Below are 6,517 nucleotides of genomic sequence, written 5' to 3'. Positions count from 1 at the left end.
CTTGTCTGTCACCATCTTATGCTTACCTCGCAACAAAGCCCCTGTTCCGAGCTAAGCAGGGGACTTAGTGTTGATGGTGGTTTTTATCTTAGGGTTAAAATCGTAAAACCTTAGTAGAACACTGACGTCGTACTTGATTAATAATGTCGCCACTAGTACATTTATGGAACCATTCAACATGTCTGCGTAAAATTACCGGGGTACCTTTTTTATATATATGCCACGCTCCCCGGCAGAGCCCTCGGTAGTGACTGGCATCATCTCTACACATGCCATCCGCGCATGCTATCCAAACATGCCAATGGCATGCTATGCCAGTCACATCTTCGCGCCAAATGCATGCCGAACATGCCAGTCGCACCACCGTACCAATGGCATGCCATGCCAGCCACATCTCCGCGCCAAAGGCATGCCAACCATCCCAACCGCACCACCGTGCCAATGGCATGCCATGCCAACCACATATCCGTGCTAAAGGCATGCCGACCATGCCAGCCGCACCACCGTGCCAATGACATGCCATGCCAGTCACATCTCCACGCTAAAGGCATGCTGACCATGCCAGTCGCACCACCGTGCCAATGGCATGCCATGTCAGCCACATCTCCGCGCCAAACGCATGCTAACCATGCCAGACGCAACACCGTTCCAATATACTAGTGGAAAATGGGGTTTAAAAGACCCACATCAGAGACCCTCATTGACTGTAATTGATACTTTGACCATAAATAGCGGTCTCTGATCAGGTAAAAAAACGCAAAAATTCCGAGAGCCTAGTTAGCTGTCTCTGAATTAGAAAATTTATTTACTATTTTACCATATAGAACTACCGATGTAACGACCCTCGGCCTCCGATTCAGATCTGATGGGCCCCACACTTTCGATGGTCACGATTTGCTCCTGCAAAGAAAGGCCGGATGGTAATAATTCTCTCGTTTTTATCACTTCCCTACCAAAGGAAAAATCCCTCTCTTCCTTATCCTTACTAGCCTTTTATCTCTCTTTACCTCTCCGCAAAAGAAAATTTGTTATCCTCCAAACACCACGAACCAGAAACTCCATCGATTCCAAAACCTCATCTACATCTCTCTTTATTCCTTTACCATGTTAGTTTTCTCTCACAACTTCTTTCACAGCTGATCGAAATCTCTATCTTTCTCTCGATTTTTTTATCACTCAAAATCATTAAGGGTAGAGATTCTTTTCAATTGAATCATGAAGAAACTAGGGTATAGATTCTTCTCAATTGATTCATGAAGAAACTAGGGTATAGATTCTTCTCAATTGAGTCATGAAGAAATTTAGGGTTCTTACAATGAAATTTATTTTCCAAAAGAATTATTCATTACAACTACTTTTCTATGATTCATAAGGTTAATTTATTGTAATACTCCATCTATTTTTGTTTTTGTTTCTTCAATTTTTTTATGATGAGTTGAAATCTGATTTTTGGTTTGCTGTTAAAGTCAGATTTGCTCCTATAGGTATCGAGATTATTATTAGATCAACCCATACTCAAGATTTTCTTCGGTATGTCATTTGTCTCTCAGCGTGTCTTTTGTTTTAAGATTTTGGGGATTTTTGTCGCTGGATTTGATGATTTTCCGGGTTGTTGGTGTAGTTTGCGGCGTGGATTCTTGTTTCGAATCTGCATAAGAATACAAAAAAATACTTTAGGAGATGTGAGTAATTTTCATTACCTTATTTGATAAATTATCTATTAGATCTGTAGGTTTTCGTTTTGATGTTATTGTTGATTATTGAGGCTTGTGTTCTTGTATATCTTGATGTAGGATTCATGTACAAGCATCTGAATGGTGGTTCTTGACTGAAGGCTCCTCTTATTGCCAATGATGTTGAGATAATCATGAAGGTAATGGCCTGATTCTTTTGTGAATTTAGTATAATCTACAAGGTTTATGTTTGTTTTGGTAAGGGTTGCTGGTCATTCAATTTATATGTCCAAGCATGGTTATAACTTCATTTGTGTTTGTATATTAAAATTTGTCCTGTCTCTATAAGGTCTTGATAGGTGTTGGCATGTTTCAAAATTGTACATGGATTGCTCACAGTGGATGCTACCATGATAGCTTTGTATTTTACTTTTTTTGGAATCAAGTAAAATGACCTGCAATAATAATTTGTTCTTCTTTTTTAATGTGTAGTGAATATTTTGGAAATTTGTTAGGATGATTTATAGAGTAAGACCTTACAAGCCGGCACTCTTGTTTTAATGTGTACAAAGCTGTTCATTTTGGTTTATGGCTAAATAGGTTAATGTCCTGCATTATTGCTTTCTGTTAGTTTGATTATTTCATGTATGTACTTCTTCTTGAATTGTTGCACCTCTGGGAAATTGCTTGATATGATGTGCGGTTCTTTGTATATGTGTGTTTATGGCAGTTAATATAAAATATGATCTCACCACATTCTCCTTAAAAGACAAGGAACTTGGGATTGTTAGCTCGCTTCCATCTAAGAAGAAAAAATCATCCTCTTCTTCCACTCTAATAAGTATGCCTACACGTAGAGATTCCATTGGCTGCCAGTCTTCTGCACAGGTTTGCATTTTGTACCTCTGCTCTGATTTATCTCCCATTGAGTGTGAATTCTCTGTGGTTGCTCATCTTCTTTTCTGGTAGCAGGGATCAAGCGCAAGGGTGGGAAGGAAAAAAGATGTAGTAATTGCATCTCACCAAGGAGACACCTCAATGGAAAGTTGGACCAAGTGGGGATAAGGTGATCAGCCAAACCCTTTTGTCACTCTCAATTCCCTAGTTGGTAGTTTAATTTAGATCATTTGAGAAGTTTTATTTGTTTCAGACTTTGTGTAATGCTTGTGGGATCAGATAAAAAAAAACATAAAGCTTTGTCAGATGTCGAAGGTGCTGAGGACGACACATAATGTGTAAGCTCATATACCCAGCTTAATGTCTGTTACAACGTTTGTTTGGAAGAGTTTCATTATGTAGAGACAAAGTATGGGTTACAAGTAATAGTAAGAAGTTTTTGTCTGTGTGTTTGTTTTGAAAGATAAGAAGTTTATTACTCCATAGTAGAAATAAAACAACGGTAACAACCTGTTGGATTAATCTACCATAGAACTTTCCTAATTCATGTTTGATCTTTGGGGGTTTATCTATGTCGTCCATCTCTGGAGCTATATTGTATATTAAACTACTCATGACTGTGGTCCTTGCATGTTTCCCAAGTCAATGACTATTTACTTACTCTTCTAGAGGATGGTGGAATGCAAGCTAAGGCAGACTTATATAAACATAATGATGAATTAGCTAAACAGGTAAAAATAATTTTATCTTGAGAAGTTTTTTATGAAGATTATTATTCCATTGAATATATCTCTTCATGGTTATGGTCCTTATGGGTCCTTGCTATACTTTAAAATAAAAGTTGTAGCCTATCTAAAGTTAAGTGTTTCTCTTTTTCAGCTAGAACACATGGAGCAGAAGCTCGAAGAACTTCTTGATATTGTAGTGTCCAAGTGCAGGTGTGTTCATGAAACTCAGAATAAAAATAGAGATTTTCCGGGTATTGGTTGTAATTCGTAAATTTCTAGTTGAATGATTTTGGCAATGCTAATCAAAATGATTGGAACTTTCATTTATATAATTTAACATGTGTTAGTTAACCTTAACTTAGAATTAGTGAACATCATATTGTGTGACAAGTACAACATAATGAGCTTTCCAATTTGGTACTAGTTTGATGTACGTCGGAACTTCATTTGTGAAATCTGCCCCCTTGCTCTTGCGTTGTTTTGATTACAAATACTAGTATTTTATATTCAATTGAATTTGCAGACAAATGAACATTTCCGAGAAGCAACAACTTCAGAATTTGATTCAGACTTTGTCCCCAAAAAATCAAGATCGAGTTGTACAAATTATCAAATGTAGAAAGCTACCAAAAGGTGGGCAATCGTTCTACGAGCTGAACATTGGTCTGGATAAAGAAGGTAACAAATGAAAAGCACAAAATAACTCTCCAGGTCATTTTCTTGCCGCTATATGTTAATTGGTTCCGTGGTTTGCTTATGAAGGATAATGGAACACTTTGGAGATTGTGCTATTACGTGCGAGCAGCTGAAAATGATAAACGACTTTCATTAGCGGAACTGCAGCAAGGAAAGGTCGTGGTGATAAACTAAGATAATGGAAGTAAGTGAAGTATTCCTTACTTCAGTGTTTGTTTGGAATGTTTCTTATTATGTAGTGAAGCGGATGGGATATAATAAGTACGTAGTGTGATTGGCAGGCCATATCAAAGGGAGGTGGACAGACACGTGAGCATGTCCTCTTAGTCCTAGCCAAAACATTTGGTGTCCTTAAGTTACATATTTTTGTCAACAAAATGGATGATCCAATTGTGGAATGGTCTATTGATAGGTGCTTACACTGTGCTTCAACTTTTTTTTGCATTTATTATGTTTCTCCTCTTTCCAGTTTAGCAATATTTTTCTTACAAGAAGCTAGACGAAGGCTGGTTAGGCAATGCAGATAAAGTTTCTGCACCGGAGTTTGCAAAGGTGAATTTCTTTTCAGAAGATATAAGAGATGCTTTTTTGTTAATAGATTTTATTAAGTTTTCAGAACTCTCCATGAAAAATTAAATGTTTCCTTATGTCGACATGCGATGCATTTTATAATCTATTTCGTAGTGATTTGGTAGATCATCAACCCAATATTTGGTGAACAAGTTGAATTAGAAAAATTGAAAATAGTTCTCTTATTCTACATTGGATTAGAATTCTTCTTCGACCATTTTATTTCAGTCTATTTGAAGGCCACCAAAGATTTTAATTGTGTTTCTTACATGGAGTAACTAAATTCGTGACATTTGGTGACCAAGATAAAGTATAAATATAGGTTCTGGATTGTATTTAATAGGATACAAAATGCAGTAGGGATGCTAATGCCCATATTTTGAAAACAACATCCATGATTCCATATACTCTCTGGGTTTTTTTCTCTCCATTTCTTTAATATATACCTTATAAAGAATTACCTTTAGCTCTTATATGCGTTATCATCTTGGCACCATTATTTTTGTTCCATTATCAAAACTGGTACAACTTTTCGAAAATTCTGGACTGAAACATGTTATTAAACTATGTTTTCCTTTAGCTTTTAGTGCAGAATTCAGGATCGTTAGATGTCGTTTAGTGAAGCTAGTAATTTCAAAAAAGCATATAAGATATTAATCAGTTTCTAGTATGAATCGATAACTACGTTATTGTTGAACATTTTCTGAAACTGATTGCAGGTACTGATGGAAAGAAAGGTGGTTCCGAAACTGGAACCCCTGCTGGCTAATCTCACCTCAGATCCAGATGTTACTGCTCAAACCGCACCTGTGCAATATTATGCAAGTAATATATATCGTCTATTCTGTATTCATATCATCGGTTTGGATATGTAGATTTATTATCTATGCTGAGGCTGGTTGATGTTCATTGGGGTCACTTGAAATACTACTGACCTCTTATGTATTTGCTATGGATGTCTTTCAACTTTGATTCAATACAACAAGCCTGGAGTTGCTGCATTGAGACTGGAAAATGGTTATAGAGATTTGAGGGATGCAACGGATTCAGACACTGTTAGGTTTCAAAGGTAATTTGCTGCGAAACTAATTTCATTTCTTTTTGCTGCTTGCACACTGGAAGTCATTGTGATGTTGTTGATTTTCTTAAAAGAAATAATACAAAGTATACTCTAGTAACTTATTTTTTTCTACCGTGTATTATGAACTGAACGAAGTCGTTGTACTTTTGTTAATTTGCTTTGCAGAAACGGCGTTCTTTGTTGTATGTGAACAAGGGACACAACACATGGATGCTCTACTGTATTTTGTTCTAAATTTAGAATTTCATCATTTTTTTGTGTAATTTTAAACCAAATGGATAAAATGAATGAATGATAGAATGTTGAATTCTCGGTTTGAGTTTAAATTTGAGTTAAATTTGAATATCAGTTAAGGTTCCATTTGAGTGTAATTGACTTGACTTTATTTGAGTTCCATTTGACTTTACTTTGACTTGACTTTTGATGCAGTCAGATTATTTCAGATTCAGCCATTCAAGCATTTCAGCAAATCTGAATCTTTTTTTATTATTATTATAATTTAAATCTACGACCTACGGCTCAGGGTTTGTACCTCGTTACCCTTAAAATCAGTCGTTATTCTGAAACCCACGGCTAAGGGTCGTTATAAAAAAAGAGCTTTATCAGCGACCCCATCAGAGACCGTTAGAACAGGTCGTTTAACTCGTATATATGACGTGTCCTGACGGTCGCGGAACTTCTGTTTTCCACTAGTGAATGGCATGCCATGCCAGCCACACCTCCGCACCAAAGCCATGCCGGCCATGCCTCCATGCCACTGGTTACCAAACGAAGGGTTGCAACAATCAACGGCAACCATTCCTTCTGAGATGCAAATCTCAGCCGTCCAAGTTCGCCACCAAACGCGTGGCAACTTTTGGCCCAATGCCAAG

At 37.0% G+C, this 6,517-nt stretch overlaps 2 long non-coding RNA genes across 2 annotated transcripts; both read left to right on the top strand.

The window, feature by feature from the left end:
• The first annotated feature begins 3,166 nt into the window (after nt 1–3,166).
• Nucleotides 3,167–3,925, top strand: LOC113325015. The gene is made up of 3 exons (XR_003347968.1): nt 3,167–3,301; nt 3,450–3,508; nt 3,822–3,925. It is a non-coding gene; the product is annotated as an uncharacterized LOC113325015 (long non-coding RNA).
• An 11-nt stretch (nt 3,926–3,936) lies between these two features.
• Nucleotides 3,937–5,306, top strand: LOC113325009. The gene is made up of 4 exons (XR_003347967.1): nt 3,937–3,976; nt 4,061–4,178; nt 4,464–4,546; nt 5,284–5,306. It is a non-coding gene; the product is annotated as an uncharacterized LOC113325009 (long non-coding RNA).
• The last annotated feature ends 1,211 nt before the right edge of the window (nt 5,307–6,517 follow it).

Source organism: Papaver somniferum, chromosome 1, assembly GCF_003573695.1.
Source record: "Papaver somniferum cultivar HN1 chromosome 1, ASM357369v1, whole genome shotgun sequence".
NCBI classification, from domain to species: domain Eukaryota; kingdom Viridiplantae; phylum Streptophyta; class Magnoliopsida; order Ranunculales; family Papaveraceae; genus Papaver; species Papaver somniferum.
Note: the sequence above shows the minus strand (reverse complement) of the source record. Positions and strands in the feature narration are given on the sequence as shown.